At 41.4% G+C, this 13504-nt stretch overlaps 1 protein-coding gene and 1 pseudogene across 3 annotated transcripts in view; one reads left to right on the forward strand and one right to left on the reverse strand.

The window, feature by feature from the left end:
• The window catches only part of TATDN2 (TatD DNase domain containing 2), a 41473-nt gene that overhangs the window by 12210 nt on the left and 15759 nt on the right, over positions 1 to 13504 (reverse strand). The gene's annotated exons all lie outside the window — the stretch shown is intronic.
• On the forward strand, positions 12068 to 12829 carry LOC112618231 (annotated as a pseudogene). The gene has a single exon (XR_003118047.1). The product of XR_003118047.1 is annotated as a nuclear transcription factor Y subunit beta pseudogene (transcript).

Here is a 13504-nt window from a genome sequence, read left to right on the forward strand (position 1 = left end):
TCAGGCAGGGTCTTGCTCTGTTGCCCGGGCTGGAATGCGGTGGTGAGATCTCGACTCACTGAAGCCTTGAATTACTGGGCTCAAGTAATCCTCTTGCCTCAGCCACCCAAGTAGCTGGGACTACAGGCGCGTACCACCACACCTGGCTAATTTCTTGTAGGTAGGGAGTCTCCCTATATTGCCCAGGCTAGTCTCAAACTCCTGCACTCAAGCAATCCTCCTGCCTTGGCCTCCCAAAGTGCTGAAATTACAGGCATAAGCCACCACACCTGGCCATTCTGACAGTTTTTAAATGTGTCCCCAAATTATTTAACCCTTCTCCCCATCGAGAGTAGGGTCTATGACCCCTCTCCTTAATGTGGACCTACCTAGAGACTTACTTATAGCCAACAGAATGCAACAGAAGTGAAGCTGTGTAACTTCCTAGGCCAGGTCAGAAGGGCCTTGTAGCTTCCATCTGGTTCACTCCACTTGCTCACTCTGGAGCAAACCAAGCACCATGTAAGAAGTCCGGCCACCCAAATGGCATCCTGCTAGAGAGGCCACATGTAGGTGTGCCAGTTTACAGCCTGGCTGACTTCCTGGCTGACAGCCAGCATCTGTGCACCATGTAAGTGAGCATCTCAGATGTCCAGCCCAGTCACACTCTCAGATGACGACAGCCCTGGCCAGTATCTGAAAGAAACTACATGGGACTCCCCAAGAAAGACTTGCCCAGTCTAGGCCTTTCCAAATTCCTGACCCAGTACTGAGAGCAAAAGAAAAGCTATTTTAAGCTACTAGCTAGTAATCGTAACTGAAATAACCAGAGAAGGTAAGCTCCACGAGGTCAGGAATTTTTTTTTTTTTTCCACTGATATCTCCCAAACACCTAGAACAATGCCTGGCAGAAAATAAGTGTTCATGAATATTTGCTGAATTAATGTGTAGAAAAAATGGTGCCTGAACTTAGCTTCACATCTCCATCACCTGGGAAGCATTTTAAAAACAGATTTTTAAAGCCCATTCCACCCTGAGATATTGTGATTCAATAGGTCCAGGGTGGGGCCAAGGAATCTGCATTTAATTCTCCCTGGAATTGTGATGCAGACCAGGTTCCAGAAATACAGTATGCACATCAATATCAATTCACACTGGAAACAAAACTTAAGTGCCATCATTTCTTAAAGCAGCCATCTACACCTGCCAATGCCAGAAGGCTTGAGCAAGAGGCCTTACAAAGTTCTCTTAATATTTTTATGAGTATATGTAATTCACATAATAAACATTCACAGCAAAAGAGCATTCTAGCTAATTACCTGATTAAAATGGGAAAAACTGTTTATGTTACCTGTACTAATATTTCATACCCCTATCTACACTCTAACAGGAAACAAGTATTAGTAACCAACACTTAAATGAATTACCCATTTCCCATTTCACACTTTCCTGCCTTAGACTTCTTGCAGCTACTGCTTGAATAGCAGAAACATCCAAACACGAATCTTTTCTAAAATGTAAGCTAACTTAAATGTAGCACATTTTAAATTTAATCTGAACTCTTGAACCTGGGTGATAGGTACCTGGTGATTCAATACACTATTCTGTTTACTTTGAATGTTTGCAATTTCTCCTAAAATCTTTAAAAACTTATCTATAAGGGAGAACAACCCTTCGAAAACTATCTTGCTTATAACAGAAAATTTCTGTCAACCCAGACAATAAAAAATTGCAGTCTTGCCTAAGCTTGACAAGGTTTTGTGATTTTTTTTCCTGCTGAATTTTTTTTTTTTAATTTATTATTATACCTTAAGTTCTAGGGTACATGTGCACAACGTGCAGGTTTCTTACATATGTATACATGTGCCATGTTGCTGTGCAGCACCCATTAACTTGTCATTTACACTAGGTATATCTCCTAATGCTATCCCTCCCTCCCTCCCCCCACCCCACGACAGGCTCCATTGTGTGATGTTCCCCTTCCTGTGTCCAAGTGTTCTCATTGTTCAATTCTCACTTATGAGTAAGAACATGCGGTGTTTGGTTTTCTGTTCTTGCGATAGTTTGCTCAGAATGATGGTTTCCAGCTTCATCCATGTCCCTACAAAGGACATGAACTCATTCTTTTTTTTTTTTTTTTTTTTTTTTTTTTTTTTTTTTTTTTTTTTTTTGAGACGGAGTCTCGCCGTGTCGCCCAGGCTGGAGTGCAGTGGCACGATCTCGGCTCACTGCAAGCTCCGCCTCCCGGGTTCACGCCATTCTCCCGCCTCAGCCTCTGAGTAGCTGGGACTACAGGCGCCCGCCACCACGCCCGGCTAGTTTTTTGTATTTTTAGTAGAGACGGGGTTTCACCATGTTAGCCAGGATGGTCTCGATCTCCTGACCTCGTGATCCACCCGCCTCGGCCTCCCAAAGTGCTGGGATTACAGGCTTGAGCCACCGCGCCCGGCCCATGAACTCATTCTTTTTCATGGCTGCACAATATTCCATGGTGTATATATGCCACATTTTCTTAATCCAGTCTATCACGGATGGACATCTGGGTTGGTTCCAAGTCTTTGCTGTTGTGAATAGTACCGCAATAAACATACATGTGTATGTGTCTTTATAGCAGCAAGATTTATAATCCTTTGGGTATATACCAGTAATGGGATGGCTGGGTCAAATGGTATTTCTAGTTCTAGATCCTTAAGGAATCGCCACGCTATCTTCTACAATGGTTGAACTAGTTTACAGTCCCACCAACAGTGTAAAAGTGTTCCTATTTCTCCACATCCTCTCCAAAACCTGTTGGTTCCTGACTTTTTAATGATCGCCATTCTAACTGGTGTGAGATGGTATCTTATTGTGGTTTTGATTTGCATTTCTCCGATGGCCAGTGATGATGAGCATTTTTCACGTGTCTGTTGGCTGCATAAATATCTTCTTTTGAGAAGTGTCTGTTCATATCCTTCGCCCACTTTTTGATGGGGTTTTTTCTTGTAATTTGTTTAAGTTCTTTGTAGATTCCGGATATTAGCCCTTTGTCAGATGGGGAGATTGCAAAAATTTTCTCCCATTCTGTAGGCTGCCTGTTCACTGTGATGGTAGTTTCCTTTGATGTGCAGAACCTCATTAGTTTAATTAGATCCCATTTGTCAGTTTTGGCTTTTGCTGCCATTGCTTTTGGTGTTTTAGACATGAAGTACTTGCCCATGCCTATGTCCTGAATGGTATTGCCTAGGTTTTCTTCTAGGGTTTTTATGGTTTTAGGTCTAACATTTAAGTCTTTAATCGAACTTGAATTAATTTTTGTATAAGGTATAAGGAAGGGATCCAGTTTCAGCTTTCTACATAGGCTAGCCAGTTTTCCCAGCACCATTTATTAAATAGGGGATCCTTTCCCCATTTCTGATTGTTGTCAGGTTTGTCAAAGATCAGATGGTTATAGATAGGTGGTATTATTTCTGAGGGCTCTGTTCTGTTCCATTGGTCTATATCTGTTTTGTTACCCGTACCATGCTGTTTTGGTTACTGTAGCCTTGTAATATAGTTTGAAGTCAGGTAGCGTGATGCCTCCAGCGGTGTTCTTTTGGCTTAGGATTGTCTTGGCAATGGGAGCTCTTTTTTGGCTCCATATGAACTTTAAAGTAGTTATTTCCAATTCTGTGAAGAAAGTCATTGGTAGCTTGATGGGGATGGCACTGAATCTATAAGTTACCTTGGGCAGTATGGCCATTTTCATGATACTGATTCTTCCTATCCATGGGCATAGAATGTTCTTCCATCTGTTTGTGTCCTATTTTATTTCGTTGAGCAGTGGTTTGTAGTTCTCCTTGAAGAGTTCCTTCACATCCCTTGTAAGTTGGATTCCTAGATATTTGATTCTCCTTGAAGCAATTGTGAATGGGAGTTCACTCATGATTTGGCTCTCTGTTTTTCTGTTATTGATGTATAGGAATGCTTGTGATTTCTGTACATTGATTTTGTATCCTAAGACTTTGCTGAAGTTGCTTATCAGCTTAAGGAGATTTTGGGCTGAGACGATGGGGTTTTCTAAGTATACAATCGTGTCATCTGCAAACAGGGACAATTTGACTTCCTCTTTTCCTAATTGAATACCCTTTGTTTCTTTCTCCTGCCTGATTGCCTTGACCAGAACTTCCAACACTATGTTGAATAGGAGTGGTGAGAGAGGGCATCCCTGTCTTGTTTCAGTTTTCAAAGGGAATGCTTCCAGTTTTTGCCCATTCAGTATGATATTGGCTGTGGGTTTGTCATAAATAGCTCTTATTATTTTGAGATACGTCCCATCAATACCTAATTCATTGAGAGTTTTTAGCATGAAGGGCTGCTGAATTTTGTCAAAGGCCTTTTCTGTATCTATTGAGATAATCATGCAGTTTTTGTCTTTGGTTCTGTTTTTATGATGGATTATGTTTATTGATTTGCACATGTTGAACCAGCCTTGCATCCCAGGGATGAAGTCCACTTGATCATGGTGGATAAGCTTTTTGATGTGCTGCTGGATTTGGTTTGCCAGTATTTTATTGAGGATTTTTGCATGGCTGTTCATCAGGGATATGGGTCTAAAATTCTTTTTGTTGTGTCTCTGCCAGGTTTTGGTATCAGGATGATGCTGGCCTCATAAAATGAGTTAGGGAGGATTGCCTCTTTTTCTATCGATTAGAATAGTTTCACAAGGAATGGTACCAGCTCCTCCTTGTACCTACAGTAGAACTCGGTTGTGAATCCATCTGGTCCTGGACTTTTTTTGGTTGGTAGGCTATTAATTATTGCCTCAATTTCAGAGCCTGTTATTGGTCTATTCAGGGATTCAACTTCTTCCTGGTTTAGTCTTGGGAGGGTGTATGTGTCCAGGAATTTATCCATTTCTTCTAGATTTTCTAGTTTATTTGCGTAGAGGTGTTGATAGTATTCTCTGATGGTAGTCAGTATTTCTGTGGGAACAGTGGTGATAAACTCTTTATCATTTTTTATTGCGTCTATCTGATTCTTCTCTCTTTTATTCTTTATTAGTCTTGCCAGCGGTCTATCAATTTTGTTGATCGTTTCAAACAACCAGCTCCTGGATTCGTTGATTTTTTGAAGGGTTTTTTGTGTCTCCAACTCCTTCAGTTCTGCTCTGATCTTAGTTATTTCTTGCCTTCTGCTAGTTTTTGAATGTGTTTGCTCTTGCTTCTCTAGTTCTTTTAATTGTGATGTTAGGGTGTCAATTTTAGATCTTTCCTGCTTTCTCTTGTGGGCATTTAGTGCTATAAATTTCCCTCTACACACTGCTTTAAATGTGTCCCAGAGATTCTGGTTTGTTGTGTCTTTGTTCTCATTGGTTTCAAAGAACATCTTTATTTCTGCCTTCATTTCGTTATGCACCCAGTAGTCATTCAGGAGCAGGTTTGTTCAGTTTCCATGTAATTGAGCGGCTTTGAGTGAGTTTCTTTATTTTTTTTTTTTTTTTTTTTGAGACGGAGTCTCGCTCTGTCGCCCAGGCTGGAGTGCTGTGGCCGGATCTCAGCTCACTGCAAGCTCCGCCTCCCGGGTTCCCGCCATTCTCCTGCCTCAGCCTCCCGAGTAGCTGGGACTACAGGCGCCCGCCACCGCGCCCGGCTAGTTTTTTGTTTTTAGTAGAGACAGGGTTTCACCGTGTTAGCCAGGATGGTCTCGATCTCCTGACCTCGTGATCCGCCCGTCTCGGCCTCCCAAAGTGCTGGGATTACAGGCGTGAGCCACCGTGCCCGGCCGAGTGAGTTTCTTAATCCTGAGTTCTAGTTTGATTGCACTGTGGTCTGAGAGACAGTTTGTTATAATTTGTTATTTTACATTTGTTGAAGAGTGTTTTACTCCCAACTATGTGGTCAATTTTGGAGTAAGTGCGATGTGGTACTGAAAAGAATGTATATTCTGTTGATTTGGGGTGCAGAGTTCCATAGATGTCTATTAGGTCTGCTTAGTGCAGAGCTGTGTTCAATTCCTGGATATCCTTGTTAGCTTTCTATCTCATTGATCTGTCTAATGTTGACAGTGGGGTGTTAAAGTCTCCCATTATTGTCGTGTGGGAGTCTAAGTCTCTTTGTAGGTCTCTAAGGACTTGCTTTATGAATCTGGGTGTTCCTGTATTGGGTGTATATATATTTAGAATAGTTAGCTGTGCTTGTTGAATTGATCCCTTTACCATTATGTAATGGCCTTGTCTCTTTTGATCTTTGTTGGTTTAAAGTCTGTTTTATCAGAGACTAGGATTGCAACCCCTGCTTTTTTTGTTTGTTTGTTTTCCATTTGCTTGATAGATCTTCCTCCATCCCTTTATTTTGAGCCTATGTGTGTCTCTGCACGTGAGATAGGTCTCCTGAATACAGCACACTGATGGGTCTTGACTATCCAATTTGCCAGTCTGTGTCTTTTAATTGGAGCATTTAGCCCATTTACATTTAAGGTTAATATTGTTATATGTGAATGTGATCCTGTCATTATGATGTTAGCTGGTTATTTTGCTCATTAATTGATGCAGTTTCTTCCTAGCATGGATGGTCTTTACAATTTGGCATGTTTTTGCAGTGGCTAGTACTGGTTGTTCCTTTCCGTGTTTAGTGCTTCCTTCAGGAGCTCTTGTAAGGCAGGCCTGGTGGTGACAAAATCTCTCAGCATTTGCTTGTCTGTAAAGGATTTTATTTCTCCTTCACTTATGAAGCTTAGTTTGCCTGGATATGATATCCTGGGTTGAAAATTCTTTTCTTTAAGAATGTTGAATATTGGCCCCCACTCTCTTCTGGCTTGTAGAGTTTCTGCCGAGAGATCTGCTGTTAGTCTGATGGGCTTCCCTTTGTGGATAACCTGACCTTTCTCTCTGGCTGCCCTTAACATTCTTTCTTTCATTTCAACTTTGGTGAATCTGACAATTACGTGTCTTGGAGTTGCTCTTCTCAAGGAGTATCTTTGTGGTGTTCTCTGTATTTCCTGAATTTGAATGTTGGCCTGCCTTGCTAGGTTGGGGAAGTTTTCCTGGATATCCTGAACAGTGTTTTCTAACTTGGTTCCATTCTCCCTATCACTTTCAGGTACACCAATCAGACGTAGATTTGGTATTTTCACATAGTCTCATATTTCTTGGAGGCTCTGTTCATTTCTTTTTACTCTTTTTTCTCTAAACTTCTCTTCTCACTTCATTTCATTCATTTGATCTTCAATCACTGATACCCTTTCTTCCAGTTGCTCGAATCGGCTACTAAAGCTTGTGCACGCATCACGTAGTTCTCGTGTTATGGTTTTCAGCTCCATCAAGTCATTTAAGGACTTCTCTACACTGATTATTCTAGTTAGTCATTCGTCTAATCTTTTTTCAAGGTTTTTAGCTTCTTTGCGATGGGTTCGAACATCCTCCTTTAGCTTGGAGAAGTTTGATCGTCCGAAGCCTTCTTCTCTCAACTCGTCAAAGTCATTCTCTGTCCAGCTTTGTTCTGTTGCTGGCGAGGAGCTGTGTTCCTTTGGAGGAGAAGAGGCACTCTGATTTTTAGAATTTTCAGCTTTTCTGCTCTGGTTTCTCCCCATCTTTGTGGTTTTGTCTACCTTTGGTCTTTGATGATGGTGACATACAGATAGGGTTTTGGTGTGGACGTCCTTTCTGTTAGTTTTCCTTCTAACAGTCAGGACCCTCAGCTGCAGGTCTGTTGGAGTTTGCTGGAGGTCCACTCCAGACCCTGTTTGCCTGGGTATCACCAGCAGAGGCTGCAGAACAGCAAATATTGCAGAACAGCAAATGTTGCTGCCTGATCGTTCCTCTGGAAGCTTCGTCTGAGAGGGGCACCCGGCCGCATGAGGTGTCAGTCGGCCCCTACTGTTCCTATTCAGCCATCTTGGAACCTCACTCCTCCTGCTGAATTTTCTAGTGAGACATACTGGAATTACAAGTCTACTTTTGTATACGTGCGCCTGAAAGTCAAAGTGTTTATCATATACAGTAACACATCATTAACATCTCTGCAAAATAACTGGAGGTGGTCACATTATGGCAATCCCAAAAACACACCTCAAGGAAAAATGGAAACAGACTGCCTCAATGTGGTATGATGACTATCTGCAACTTGGAACAAAATTTCCAAGAACAATACACAGATTCAAAAAGTGCTATATTCTCATCAGCAAAAACGAGATATATGACCCCATTTTTTACAACAAATAAATTACAACATCTTGGAGGTGGAGAAAGAAGAATCTATAGAGACAAAGAGACTTGACACATTTAAAAATTGCCACATACAGTTCTCATTTGGATCCTCTTCAAATGAACCAAAACAATCATGAAACAAACAGGAAAACAATCACTGAGTGGATAGGAAAATGGCAAAGGAAAAAAGCGGTTTCAAAAATGCACATGTAACTAGAAACATATACCATAAACAGACATAATAATTATGTCATCTAAATCCTTGAAAGGTTTCTAGAGTCAAGTTGGTCAAGAAAATGTTTTCAGATTTTCTTTTGTCGGGGGTAAATAGGAGACTGTCTACATTCAAGACTGCCTTGGCTGGGCACGGTGGCTCACACCTGTAATCCCAGCACTTTGGGAGGCCAAAGCAGGCAGATCACTTGAGCTGAGGAGTTCTAGACCAGCCTGGGCAACATGGCAAAACCCCAGCTCTACTAAAAATACAAAAAACTAGCCAAATGTGGTTGTACACGTCTGTAATCCCAGCTGTTCAGGAGGCTGAGACGTGAGAATCACTTGAACCTGGCAGGCAGAAGTTGCAGTGAGCCACTATACTCCAACCTGGGTGATAGAGCAAGACTCTGTCTCAAAAAAAAAAAAAAAAAAAAAAAAAAGACTGCCTTAGGTTTAAGCCTGTATGGCAAAATTTAAAGTTACATTTATTGAGCACCTACTGGGCACTAAGCAAAGAGGAATCATGTATTAATTCAGGGTTCCGCATGCTGTAGCCCACAGGTACCCAATCAATACACTGCCTGCTTGTGTAAATAAAGTTTTATTGGAATACAGTCCGACCCGTTCACTTGTATGTTGTCTATGGCCATTTTCACGCATAGTTGAATAGCTGCAACAGAGGCTGTAAACCCAGAATGCATCTGACCCTGTATTAGCTTTTTACAAGTGGTAACATTTGAAAAGCTAGCCCATTTTACACACAGGAAGAAACCGGGGCTCCAAGAGGCAGACTTTCTCAAGATCCTAATTTGAGTGGCAGGGCCGAGATTTAAACCCAAATGGTCTGATCCCAACACTCACATGCTCACCTACCACACTGTGCTATCTCCAAATAGATACGTAAGAGAAAACCTAAATGTCATCCAGTCTCATAAACAGAAGTTTGGGTATAACTTTAGAAAATTCATCCACACAATGGAATTGGAGGCAACCAAGTAAGATAATCTACATTAGACAGAAAACACATCCATTACATATTTGGGAGGAAAATACCTTACAAATCGACTTTATGTGGGAATTTCCAATTATATATAATAGCACATATAGTTTTTGTCCTACCCACCCAAAAACCCTTCTAAAGTTACACGAAATATATTTGAAAAGATATAAACCTACAAGGAGAAAGCACACAAAATGAACAGCAAAGCAAATTAAATGAGAATTGGATATTATTCACAGAAAACAGAGCATAGAAAACAGATGGGTTAATGATTATCAGCCAAGGCGATCAGATGGCCAAAACCTAAGCCTTCAGTGAGAAAAAACCCAGAACCAGACTACAAGACCCCAGAAAGACTCAGGAATTGGAGGTACCACGTCTCTCAAAGTGAGGGTGAAGTTGCAGATGAAAATAGGAGATTAGTTGAAGTCTGTCAAGATCTCCAGACCCCTGCTCCCACCCTGTGCAGATGGCCTGCCCTTTCCCCATCCAGCAAAAGACAAAAGTTGATGCTTGGAAAAGTTAAACCAAGGGGACCACAGAAAAATAAAGGTGCAATGAGCTATGATCATGCCACTGCACTCCAACCTGGGTGACAAAAACTTTTTTCTTTTTTTTTGAGACAGAGTCTTGCTCTGTCGCCCAGGCTGGAGTGCAGTGGCGTGATGTCGGCTCACCGCAAGCTCCGCCTCTCTGGTTCACGCCATTCTCCTTCCTCAGCCTCCGGAGTAGCTGGGACTACAGGCACCCGCTACCATGCCCGGCTAATTTTGTTGTATTTTTAGTAGAGACGGTGTTTCACCGTGTTAGCCAGAATAGTCTCGATCTCCTGACTTCATGATCCGCCCGTCTCATGATTATCAGCCAAGGAGATCAGATGGCCAAAACCTAAGCCTTCAGTGAGAAAAAACACAGAACCAGATTACAGGACCCCAGAAAGACTCAGGAATTGGAGGTACCACATCTCTCAAAGTGAGGGTGAAGTTGCAGATGAAACTAACGTTTCTTCTAACTAACGTATCTTCTAACGTTTATGTTGATTTTTTTTTTTTTTTGCTCTTTTTCTTTTTTTTCCCGTATGTGGTTTTGTTTTGTTTTGTTTTGTTTCTGTTTGTTTTTTCATTGCTGCTAATTCTTTTTTTCTTTTTTGTCTTTTTGAGACAGGGTCTCACTCTGTGGCCCAGGCTGGAATGCAGTGGTGTGATCTTAGCTCACTGCCACCTCCTCCTCCTGGGTTCAAGCGATTCTCCTGTTTCAGCCTCCTGAGCAGCTGGAATTACAGGCATGGACCACCATGCCTGGCTAATTTTTGTATTTTTAGTAGAGACGGGATTTCACCATGTTGGTCAGGCTGGTCTCGATCTCCTGACTTCAGGTGATCCACCTGCCTCGGCCTCCCAAAGTGCTTGGATTACAGGCATGAGCCACCGCGCCTGGCCAAAACTTTTAATTTAGGCTGGGCGTGGGGCTCATGCCTGTAATTCCAGCACTTTTCCTAAAAGCAGTGACATGGCGAAGGGAGGAGGGTTATGCTCTCCAGATCATCCCAAAGCAAAGCTCAAAGTCTTTGCGCTCAGAGCTTCCAAATAGCTTTTAAATCCTCCCATTCTTGATCACAGACAATCAAAGATTACCAGACATGTGAAGACAGCCTCTAACACAGACGAAATCAAAAGAAAGAACCAACTTAAAGAAAACTAAAACCACGCCAAAAAACTACCATGAATTCCTAAAAGAGGTAACAGAAGATGATAATAATCATCTTCTTGGATAATAAAAGCATGACAGCAGAAAGTAAAACTAAATAAAACAGCTGGGTTGGAAGATAAAGAAAAGGAAATCTCCTACAAAGTAAAGCAAGAAATTGGCTAGAAACAAGGAGAAAGGCAATAAAATTAGAGGACCAGTCCTGAAAAATCCATGGTGGTTCACACCTGTAATCCCAGCACTTTGGGAGGCCGAGGCAGGCAGATCACAAGGTCAGGAGTTCAAGACCAGCCTCACCAACATGGTGAAACCCCATCTCTACTAAAAATACAAAAATCAGCCGGGTGTGGTGGCACACGCCTGTAATCCCAGCTACTCAGGAGGCTAAGGCAGGAGAATCGCTTGAACCTAGGAGGCGAAGATTGCAGTGAGCTGAGATCGTGCCCCTGGACTCCAGCCTGGCCGACAGAGCAAGACTCTGTCTCACAGCAAAAAAAAAAAAATATATATATATATATATGTACAGACAAAAACAATCATACACCAAGGAACCAGAATAGCTTCAGACATCAAGAAAACCAGAAGAGGTCAGGCAAGGTGACTCACACATGTAATCCCAGTACTTTGGGAAGCCTAGGTAGGTGGATCACCTTAGGTCAGGGGTTCGAGACCAGTCTTGGCCAACATGAAGAAACTCTGTCTCTACTAAAAATACAAAATTAGCCAGGTGTGGTGGCATGCGCCTATAATCCCAACTACTCGGGAGGCTGAGACAGGAGAATCACTTGAATCTGGGAGGTGGAGGCTGTAGTGAGCCAAGATCATACCACTGCACTCCAGCCTGGGCAAGACAAAGCAAGACTCCATCTCAAAAAAAAAAAAGCCCAGAAGAAAAGGAGCAATGCCTTCAAAATCCCGAACAAAATGATTTCCAACTTAGAATTCCGAAACCAGGCAAGCTTGCAATCAAAGTTAAAGGTAAAATAAAGGCAATCTCGGGAGACAGGAGCCAACCAGGGCTGCATTGGAGGTTGAAATCACAAAGATTAGACACCTTTTTAGACAGGTGTTCTTCAGCACCACTGACAACACAGTTCTGACAGTATTTCATGACAATGGATGGTGATAGTTCTACAACAGATGCTTCTCAACTAGGAATCTCTGCAGACTATATTGGAGGAAGTCATTATGTTATATACCCTCATGATGATACTGAGGACAGCATGAATGATCATGAGGACACAAATGGTTCAAAAGAAAGTTTCAGAGAACAAGATGTATATCTTCCAATAGCAAATGTGGCTAGGATAATGAAAAATGCCATCCCTCAAACGGGAAAGATTACAAAAGATGCCAAAGAATGTGTTCAAGAGTGTGAGTGAGTTCCTCAGCTTTATAGAACATCTGAGGCAAGCGAAAGGTGCCATCAAGAGAAGCGAAAAACAATCAATGGAGAAGATATTCTCTTTGCTATGTCTACCTTAGGCTTTGACAGTTAGGTGAAACCTCTGAAATTATACCTTCAGAAATTCAGAAAGGCTATGAAAGGAGAAAAGGGAATTGGTGGAGCAGTCACAGCTACAGATGGACTAAGTGAAGAGCTTACAGAGGAGGCATTTACTAACCAGTTACCAGCTGGCTTAATAACCACAGACGGTCAACAACAAAATGTTATGGTTTACACAACATCATATCAACAGATTTCTGGTGTTCAGCAAATTCAGTTTTCACGATCTGAAGAAATGATGGAATGGGGAGTGTAGAGAAATGAGAGTCTGTATGATTCTGGAACAGAGGCATCAGAAGGAAGGACGGTGAAAAGATGTATTTTTGTATATTAATAGCTGCAATGTAGTTTCCTGATGCTTGACTAATTGAGGTGTTAATTCTGACTTGAGAATCTTTCTCATGAATGATTTTAAAGAAAAATTTGGATTTTAAAGGTATTAAAATACTTTTGTTTTGTACGAGAGTTTGTTGCTCTGTATGACTCCTGTATGCATTGCACGTTGCAATTTATTACTGTCAGAGATTTGTAGACAGTTTCTTATTTTCATATTGAATCATGTTACTTTTGTAATTCAAGTAAGCAGCTGGGTTAATTCATGATGTTTGCCCTTTTAATAAAATATAAGCGTAGAGTTCATTTTGAATGCAAGTGCCTTTATTATAAATTTGTTTGTCTTGGTTATACCTTGCATGATAACCTAGCTAGATTTCTAGCATTTGCTGTATTTATTAAAATTATTTTTTTTTGTAAAACATTAATAGTTTAAGTAGCATCATTTTTTTAAAAAATGTAATTGAGTAAGTGTGAATGCAGAAGCAAATATCGTCTGCCCTGTTAAACTTGGTGCCCGTTAACAGTGTTTACACTGTTCATCGTGCCTGTTAATGTAGTTTTAGTTATTGGAGCTTTTTTAAGATTAGATGTGGTTTTG

This window comes from Theropithecus gelada, chromosome 2 (assembly GCF_003255815.1).
Source record: "Theropithecus gelada isolate Dixy chromosome 2, Tgel_1.0, whole genome shotgun sequence".
Taxonomy (NCBI): Eukaryota; Metazoa; Chordata; class Mammalia; order Primates; family Cercopithecidae; genus Theropithecus; species Theropithecus gelada.